Genomic DNA, 7,891 nt, shown 5'->3' on the forward strand with positions numbered 1-7,891 from the left:
TAGCGCAGATAGCCCTCGTGTAGCTTTGCGCGAAATTCAAAACAAACAAACAATTATGTATTTTATTCTTTCTACCCACACCCCCTCTATTAAGGCCGACAGATAGTTTCATTCGTGTTGTCAATTGTTCATCACATAATTAGACATTATAAATCATATTTTTGTCATTCTGTAAGTTAGCCACACATATTCCCTCATACCACTTCTTTCATTATCCGCTCACTAGGTCCAATCATAAGTTAATTCATCCACTCAGTAGTCCATCATGTAGATCCACCTGATCAGTTACTATATTCTGATAGTAACCCATCACGTAGATTTCACGGACTTGTTTCGTTCTCACAAATATTTAGTTATATTGAGTAGGTTATTTCTTCCATTCCGTTAGAAGTCCATAAATTGTAAAACCTGATAGAAAAAACTTCAACATCTACATGTAGCAGTTTTCCTTATCCTTATATTTTTTTCCTTCTAAATATTATTCATTGTTTACTAGTAATTATAGTAAGGGCTCAGAACCAACTCTAAGATCCAGATCAGCTTGTCTATACTTTGAATTATCTGACCCATCTTCCCATAAGACTGTTTACTCTCTCTACAAACCCGATCATTAATTGACCATTAATCTGATATAGAAGCTTACACCAGAAGACAGCAAACGTTTGTTTGATGTGTCTCATATAATTAGAGCTTTTACTACCATCACTTTTTTAATTGATTCTGATTTTGCACTGGCTTTCTAGTGTAGTAAACTGCTTATTATATAGCAGAGCAGTGGGTGCACTTATCAGTATAAGCTCTCCGTACTTCTTTCTAACGAATGTCATGAAGTTCCAGTTTTAGTTTGTCTTTAAAAATTAAAATTTTACTGTCATACTTTCGTTAATCTAAATATTCGTCACAAGGTTCTGCAATATGTATTTGGCTACAATGTGGTTACTTTCTTTATAAGTTGAAAGATAGTCGATTAGAAATGTGAAATGTGTGCAACACAACTTTGTGAAATAGCAACAAACAACAGTGTTTCACGGCTGTAGATATCGCCAGAAATATTCTTCGAAACAACATATTTTTCTAGTATTTATATTACTGATTATATCCTGACATTATAGTATATGTTAACCTCAATTTAGGAAAACCTATATATTTTGTAGAATATGTAAAGCGTGTGTTATTTTAAATAAGTTAATGTTTAACGTTGTATGTGTACAAAAAGTTTTTATTGCCAAATCTGTTGTGAGCAAAGCGAAAATGATGAACATACTTGGTTAGTTAAAACAGATGTGTGACTAATAAACATGGTAGTGTTGAGAAAACGATGGAAGTGCAAATATTAATATTTATCACAATCTATAACATAAATCAATATTCACTGTAGTACTTAGAAGACAAATATTAATATACACAGTAGTACCTAGAAGACAAATATCAATATTCACTGTAGTACCTAGAAGACAAATATCAATATTCACTGTAGTACCTAGACTACAAATATTAATATTCACAGTAGTACCTAGAAGACAAATATCAATATTCAATGTAGTGCCTAGAAGACAAATATTAATATTCACAGTAGTACCTAGAGGGAAAATATTAATATTCACTATAGTGCCTAGAGGACAAATATCAATATTCACAGTAGTACCTAGAAGACAAATGTCAATATTCACTGTAGTGCCAAGAAGACAAATATTAATATTCACAGTAGTGCCTAGAGAAAAAATATTAATATTCACTGTAGTACCTAGAAGACAAATATTAATATTCACAGTAGTAACTTGAAGACAAATATCAATATTCACTGTAGTACCTAAAAGATCCATTTTAACGAGAACACCTTTAAATCTGAGCGACATATAACATAAGTGCTCAAATATGTTTGTTTGTAATTAAGCACAAAGCTACACAATGGGCTATCTGTGCTCTGCCCACCACGAGTATCGAAACCCGGATTCTAACGTTGTAAGTCCGCAGATATACTGCTGTACCACTGGGTGGGGAGGTGTTTAAATATGTTTAGAGCACTAATAATAATAATTTCTTTATTATTTTTTTTTTGTGTTTTCCAAAGTAATCGAGCCATCATTATGAATTGACATAATATTATGAAAAAACATGACTAATTAAATAATGTGGAAAATATTAAGTTTAAAAGAAATTATGAATAACTACCGAAACTTTGTATTATACTTGCACGAGTATTTCTTGAAAAAACAGTAATTTGGTGGTTTAAAAATATCTATATTTAACACTGGTTCTCTGTAATTGCATATTCATGTGCTGTGTCTTTAGTTTCGTTTTTATACTTTAGTTTATGTTTATGTCTGTGTGAAAACTATTGAGGATACATTTAATATACTTCACTCAAGTAGCTTAGTCGGAAGCTCGTGAAAAACCAGCGCTTCCCGATAATACGTAGAACTTTTCAATTCGATCTCACTTGTTCAACAGGTCATATTACGATAGAATGCATACTTGTATATAACTCTTTTCTTCTTCTATATATATATATATATATATTATACAATTTTTAGCTGTAAAATAAACGCAGTACATTTTATGCCAACGAAACGGAGTTTGAGTAGCAATATTGCATATTGGGCAATAAAAATGACTAAACGAGTTTGTAAACATAACAATAAAGATATTTCAGTTTAAGTCATGTTTACAGCTCAAACTGTTTATGACATGTCTAATTTTATGCTTTAAGTCAGCTAAGTGCTCTCATTCTTTCGGTAAAACCTGCTTACGTACATCAACTCATACATATACACTTTTACTTTTTAATTAACCATTACTCATTAGTTTTTTTTCAACGCACCACAGATATATAATTTAAACTAACCAAGAGCCTACACAAACCATGATGGCCATGTATTCGTTGGTATTCTTGGTAATAAAAGTCTTGGAAGGAATAGTATCTGCAACAAACGCAATAATTTACGTCAAGAAACTACTTGCCCACAGCTGTTCTGTCACCAACGTACGTAGAATGTGATAATATGGTGTGGCATCAAGCTGCATCGTGTCTGATGTCTGTGTGTTTGTGAGTAGTAACGTCATATTTTGAAAGCAGTATAACTTGGCTCTTGTGATCGGTATTAAGCACTTTGAGTGGAAAAATAGTGTTGAAAATATCGATAAGAACGTTTGTTTGAATGTCTGAGTTTGTTTCAAAGTTAGTTCAGGGTCAAGGCACACTAACACACGAAACGGGTTCAGAGGTTACACAGCTGCGGGATTTCTAATTTGCATGATTTCAGTCATCTATTATAAGTCTATATATGCCTTCTCTGTTATTTTTACATGTATATGATATTTTAAGGCTTTAGAAGTGATATATATATATACGTATGATAAAATTATTTATTTCCTTTTGAACATAATAACTGTACGATTTTATTCTTCTAGGCTTCTTTTAAGGATTTTTTTTAGCCATCAACTGAGTCATTGTTATAGCTCCTGTTGTCTTGGTAAGGTCGACTCAGAGACTGGCTTATCAACACATATGTGCATCAGATCTCCTAGTTTTGTAGCATATTCTTGTTTCCACCAGGTGGAGTGTTAGTTAAGAGATAGTTTAAAATGCCCTGTGGACCAATCAAAAGCAACTGCAATCAGAAAAACGACTCATCAACTGGATTATACATTCACTTCTGTTCTCTCTAGTTTCTGGTAAATAAAATTCTTTAAATTTTTCGGTCGTTTTGAAGATTGGTATTTTTTGAACCAGTTATAGGTCGGTCGTTAATGATAACACGACTTCAACTGTTATTGGATGATTATCGCATTACTGCATGATTTAATGTCTTTAAATCGATTTTTGTAAACTAGATTTTCAACAATCTGTATAATGATTCAGTGCATTACCAGAAACCTCTTGAAAAGGAAAGGCCCCATACATTGGTGTAGAAAGTCGATATTTTATCTTTAGTTTAGATTTAAAATCAAGGTTGAACGGATAAGTATATAGATTAGTTTTTAACATTCGGTAAGTCTGAACTCCTATTTTAGCGTTTTAAGATAATTGTCTCTTAAAATAAAAGTGTTGTTGAAAATGTTAGTTTTCAACATATCACAACATAAGAAATGTCGCATTTAAGAAAAAATAAAAACAAATACGAACTAACATTTAAAATTGATCTTTATTTTTTGTATTTGTTTGTTTGTAGTTAAGCACAAAACTACACAATGAGCTATCTCTGCTGTGCCTGCCACAGGTATTGAAACCTGATTTTTAACGTTATAAGTCCGGAGAATTGTCGCTGAGGCACTTGAGTGTGTTGCTTGCTTTTGTAAATACGTGTAAAAGATACATTGTGTAACAAATACACGAATTCAATTTTTAACGTTATAAGTCCGGAGAATTGTCGCTGAGGCACTTGGGTGTGTTTCTTGCTTTTGTAAATACGTGTAAAAGATACACTGTGTAACAAATACACGAATTCAAAATTTCATTAAATTAATAATACTAAGTTATAACTTCTATATAAAATCTAAGACTGCTCATTCCAGTGTAAGATAACAAAAATTCTCACGCTCATTTCAAAAACCAATAAATATACATGTTTTTATTTATTTTATTGTTTTATGATGAAACTTTTGATTGCAAACGTATTTCTTAGTTCAGTAATTTAAACAACTTGTCAGCTGAATAATTCGGAAGAATAAAGTAGTAGCATCAATGCGACATATTCTTCAAATCCTATATAAATATAGGTTCACTGTGGTGAGTAAAATACAAATATAAATATAAGTTCAATGTGGTGAGTAAAATACAACTATAAATATAGGTTCACTGTGGTGAGTTAAATACAACTTTTAATATAGGTTCACTGTGGTGAGTAAAATACAACTATAAATATAGGTTCACTGTGGTGAGTTAAATACAACTTTTAATATAGGTTCACTGTGGTGAGTAAAATACAACTACAAATAACATTCATATAATATACAATTCACCACTCTAATACTCTTAGTCTTACTTTCCTCGATTCGCTCTTTTCTAGGATTACTAATGAGGGGTGGAATCCCCCAAAACAAGTAAAACTCAGTGAAAAGTGGCGAACAAAGGATAGTTGGGGGTTCATGTTTATTTTCAGAAATTTATTTCTATTACAAATATTTTTGTTTCAACAAAACTTGATGTCAAAGTTCACTTAATATTTAAGTCGTTTTCTTTAACGACCTTAAACAGGATATTTCAAGTCAATGAGCTACAATAAACCGTGAACATTTCTGTCAGTAAACATGCAATATATAATTAATTGCAAAAACAAAAAACATTTCAGAATCCATTTGAGATCTAATAAAAGTGAGCTCATGAGAACCAGGATTACCTTCATTTCCCCCTTGTGAAACGGGCGTGGCCAGATAGTTATCGTGCCGAACTGTGAATCTGATAGTTTCAAGTTCCGTTGCAGTTTAATAAAACATGATTTTATAAAATCTTAATATCATACAGGCACTGTAGTTAATCTCAAACTATTAAATATCACATTTATAGGGTTTGTGGATTTATAACGCTAGAAACCGGGTTTCGATACAGGTGGTAGGCATAGCACAGATAGTACATTGTGTAGCTTGATGCTTAACTACAAACACATTATAGGGTCTACTTAAGGTATAAACAATACCAAACACTTTGCTTAAAATCAGTGATTTTAGCCTGAAAATCAAAGAGATGAAGTAAAACAACGGAAAACAAAAACCTGAAACTTTTATTAAAAGTATTTGTGTTTTATTCTATTAACACTTAATATTTAGATTATAAAGTGTAATGTAGGTATTTACATTTTAAAAAGGGGAATTGAGCATGCAGAGACAATAGCTCACGAATACGTCCGTAAAAACTTCTGATTCATCTCGTTCATGCTTGGAACAATAGGCGTTCACGATGCTTGGAAGGCATGAATTAGTATAGCCACTAACTAGTATTATCTGAATATAACGTATGTTGAATACAACAGTGTGAAATAGATTTAGGTTCTATGAGCATTCAGGAGCGTGCATTTACTTACATATTGCCATTACTCTTAAATACGAAACTGTAGTATATTTTATGTATAACTTTTACACAGTAAAAGATGTGCAGGGATTTATAGAATATGGTACACAAATGAATGGATGTGAAATAGGAACGTGGAGAATAATTAAGGTTGTTTGAATACGTGTAAGATAATTAATGAAATCAAGTGTGATGAAATCACAGCAAGAAACTTTCATTGAGTGACAGAAGAAAAGAGTAGTTGCTACATTTCGGTTGTAATTAGTGTATATACCTTATTTGAAATCCTTGAAGATACTAGTATTTTCTATGAAACAAGTGTATTTATGGTACATTACTTAGAGATGAGTTAACAAAGATACTAGCTTTTTCTTTATCAGAGTCGATTGACTTTGTCTCCTGTGACTCCTGCAGATGTTTGTCCAATACATTTGTCTGAAGGGATGGAAGCTGTCGTGTTGTGAGGCTCCATCTTGGCTTACTTATTGCTTTGTGTTAGTAGCAAGAGTAATATAATCTAACACTTTGAGTACGTTATATTAAAATTAATTTGAATATGCAAATCAGTAAATCACGAGACACTCGCAAGCAATTTAAAGTCGCAGTGGAACAACATGTATCAGAACTACATCTTGACATTGTCTGGCGTTAAGTAGTAGTGTGTTGTCACCGAAAATTAATTGCTTTTAGAAAGGGAATATAACATCCCTTTTCCTTGTTCTTAATAGTAATTAAAAACAAAAGAATTGGATCAGTTTGGGCTACCAGGACTATCTCCAAAGAGCCCTGCAACAATTCTTTCCCCAGCATATGGTAAGCCAAATGAGGCGTCTTGTAACAGGTGAGAGTTTACGAACACAAAATTCAGAGGCAAAATTCGTCCAAGTGTCTCAGACAATAATACACAACATAATTAAGAATTATCTGTCTGGAAAAGTGACACAAGTCAGTGTACCTAAGCTGCTTCTACCACATTATCAGTTCTATAGTCGCATATTTCCAGCAGCTGACAGAATGAAACGGGTATTCATATTATTTCACATAAAGACATACCAGTCAAGGCGCCAGACAAAGCGTCTATGGTTTGCTGTGCAATCTGACTATTCAAACGGGTGTTGGGAAACGTCCTCGTATGCTAGATGGATTATGAAAAAAGCAAGGAGGAAGGGCATACTTGGAACATGATAGCCTTACGATGGAGCTTTTTGCAGTGAAAACTAAGCTTCAGAGTTAATGTCAAGATACGAGGTGGCCAGGTAGAGTATGACCAGATGTAACAACATAGACTGCAACAACGTGGTGGGGCTCCAAAATTGTTTTAGTATAACGTATTCAGACCTCTGTATTTGTTACATTATGAAAGCTGTCAGTTCTTCTGAGCAGTTTTTGAAAACTTATCAGTAACTATTTCGTGTCCTATCCTAGAATCATTGTAAATTAATAAAACAAAACGTTTGTCTAGTTTCACAAATTAATAAATTTAATAGGATATTTGTTATGCAAAAAACGACTCCTTTCTGTTTCTCTGAAGATTCAGATGATTTCAGTCGAATAATTTGTTTTGTCACCCTTTGTCTGTTTTTTTTGTAATTAAGCACAAAGCTACACAATAAGCTATTTGTACTTTGCCCACCACGAGTATCGAAACCCGATGTTTAGCGTCATAAGTTCAGAGACTTACCGCTGAGCCACTGGAGGACTTTTGTCACTCAAGACAATGGGATGTTGGAAATATTGTATTCATATTAAACTTACCTTCCACCTCCTGACCCCTAAAATATCGGTATGAAAAGTCCTGGTCCATTATGTTTGATATCTGTGTTTAGAATATAAAAACGTTATAAATTCAGAAGCTACAAAACAGATTTCTGTCGTATTCTAAAT

General features: G+C 32.8%; 1 protein-coding gene across 1 annotated transcript in view; it reads left to right on the top strand.

The window, feature by feature from the left end:
- Nucleotides 1-7,891, top strand: part of LOC106459148 (homeobox protein SIX1-like) — a 16,918-nt gene that overhangs the window by 4,576 nt on the left and 4,451 nt on the right. The gene's annotated exons all lie outside the window — the stretch shown is intronic.

The sequence above is a fragment of the Limulus polyphemus genome, unplaced genomic scaffold, assembly GCF_000517525.1.
Source record: "Limulus polyphemus unplaced genomic scaffold, Limulus_polyphemus-2.1.2 Scaffold567, whole genome shotgun sequence".
NCBI classification, from domain to species: domain Eukaryota; kingdom Metazoa; phylum Arthropoda; class Merostomata; order Xiphosura; family Limulidae; genus Limulus; species Limulus polyphemus.